The following is a 2,741-nucleotide window of genomic DNA, read 5'->3' on the forward strand; positions in this document are numbered from 1 at the left end:
CACCCCTGTCCGAACCTCCTCCTGCCCTGACACTCCCCACCCCCATCAGCCATGTGACACCCGTCTGCCCTGCCCCCTCTCTGGAGCATCTGAACTGGATACCAACAAGACTTCTGCTGCTGTTGCCTTTTGGGGAGTGAGTCTTTAAATAGCGCACACACACACACCTTTTTACTGTGACATTTTGACAGGTTTCACCTCTGCCCTGTACAGGACAATGTTAGGGAGATTATCTGGGGAAGGGGGTTTAGGGTACCTGTCTGTGTAGGACTCCAGAGAAAGTGTGTGGACAGAGATAGAGGGGGTAGGAGGTCAGTCATTTAGAGATGGTGTCTGTGCTCCCATCAGTCCAGGACTGTTCTGGGCAGCACTTTTAATCACTGTAAACAAAAAACGTGATCAGTGTTGGACAGATGTCTTTGATGTAATGTTTCTGTCAGGACCTCGAGATCTCCTTTGGATAATACGATTTTCGGATAACTGGGATTCGAATAATTGAGGTTCCCCTGTAGTTGTATGACATGTCCAGCAAAATTTGTTCCAGGTAATTGAAAAACCTCAGGCACCTTTTAAGACCTATTCCTGCATTTGAGGGATCTTTTACAAGGGTCTTAATTGATTGCATAGGACTCTTACCTAAAACAAAAAGTGAGAATCAGTATTTGCTAACAATAATGGATGTGTCCACCAGATTTCCAGAGGCCATTCCATTACACAATATTACTCCTAAAAGGATTGTAGTAGAGTTATTCAAATTTCTCACTAGATATTGACTACTAGATATGACTCACAGCGACACAATCAAATCAAGGATCAAATTTTACATCCAAAGTAATCAGGGAAATTATGGACAGTTTAGGAATAAAGTAATGCAAATCCACAGCATATCATTTAGAACTGGAAGGAGCTTTAGAAACATGGCAGCAAACTTTAAAGACCATGTTAAGGGCTTATAGTCAAGACTATCCAGATGATTGGGTAAAGGAATTCCATCTGTACTTTTTGCCATTAGGGATGTATGAAATGAGTCAACCAAATTTAGTCCATTTGAATTAACTTTTGGGCATGAGGTGAAATGAATTATGGAAAAACTGGTGAGTCAGAATACAGAGACCATATACTTGGACTATGTGTTAAATGTCACGGAATAATTAAATAGAGTAGGGGAGTTGGCTAGACAGCATTTAGAAATATCACAGCATATGATGAAATAGGAAGCAGATGACAAAATCAAAAACTCACCATTTTGCTATTGGAGATAAAGTGTTAGTGTTCCTTCCAGTGATAGGTGAACCTTTAAAATCAAGGTTTAGTGGACTTTATCAAATTGAAAAGCGATTGAGTGAGGTGAACTATTTGATAAGGACTCCAGATAAAGAACTCTCACAGAGTGTGTCATGTAAATATGCTCAAAAGGTATTTTGATAGGGAAGGAAAACAAAAGGAGAATATAGAGTGAAGAGCCAAATTCAGAGGATTCTGAATTGGACATCCCTGAAATTTGATTGGACAGTAAGGAAGTTCTGGAAAATTGGGATAAATTATTGCGGTACCTTCCAGAGGAAAATTGAAATGACCTGAAAGAATCATTACTATTGCATGGGGAGATATGTGGGAATAAACTGAAAAGTACTAATCCAATTAAGCAACATCCTTACAGATGTAACCATCCAATGTTGGCACAGGTTCATGAAGCGATTGAACACATCCTCCAAGACTACATAATCAAAGTGAGTTGCAACATCTGGAGCTCTCCAAAGTACATAGTAATGTTGCCAAAGCCAGATGGTACCCAACAATTACGTGTAGACTATCGCAAAATCCATGCAGTTACAAAGTCAAATTCATATCCAATTCCACTTTTGGAAGACTGTATTAAGAAAGTGGGACAAGCAAATTAAATTTCTAAGTTGGACTTACTTAAAGAGTACTGGCAGGTAACTTTATCAGAAAGAGCAAGTGGACCGTATGAATTTAAAGAAAAGGAATTTGTGGAATGTCTATGAGATGGCTTTTTGGAGCAGCTTTGGCAGAGCCCACTAGGGAACAGGCAATACTGGATTTGGTGTTGTCCAATGAGGCAGACTTGATAAAGGGAGCTATAGGTGAAGGAACCCTTAGGAGGCAGTGATTATAATAGGATTGAACTTACTCTACAATGTGAGAGGGAGAAGATAGAATCACACATAATGGTATTACAGCTGAATAAAGGCAACTACAGAGGCATGGGGGAGGAGCGAGGTAGAGTTGACTGGAAGAGGAGCCTGGAAAAGCACAGCAGGTCAGGCAGCATCCGAGGAGCAGGAGAATCGATGTTTCGGGCATAAGTCCTTCATGAGGAATAAGGCTTGTGGGTGGGGGAGCTGAGAGATAAATGGGAGGGGAGTGGGACGGGGGTGGCAAGGTAACTGAAGTTGCAATAGGTCGATAAAGATGGGGAGAAGATGCTACGTTGGAGAGGAAGGTGGAGTGGATAGATGGGTGAGACGATAGACAGGTCAAAAGGGCGGTGCCAAGTTGGAGGCTTGGGACTGGGATAAGGTGGGGGGAGGGGAAATGAGGAAACTGGTGAAATCCATATTAATCCCATGCGGTTGCAGGGTCCCAAGGTGGAAGATGAGGCGTTCTTCCTCCAGGCGTTGGGTGGTTAGAGTTTGGCAATGGAGGAGGCCCAGGATCTGCATGTTCTTGGTGGAGTGGGAGGGAAAGTTGAAATGCTCAGCCACGGGGCAGTGGGGTTG

This window comes from Chiloscyllium plagiosum, chromosome 4 (genome assembly GCF_004010195.1).
Source record: "Chiloscyllium plagiosum isolate BGI_BamShark_2017 chromosome 4, ASM401019v2, whole genome shotgun sequence".
In the NCBI taxonomy this organism is placed as follows: Eukaryota; Metazoa; Chordata; class Chondrichthyes; order Orectolobiformes; family Hemiscylliidae; genus Chiloscyllium; species Chiloscyllium plagiosum.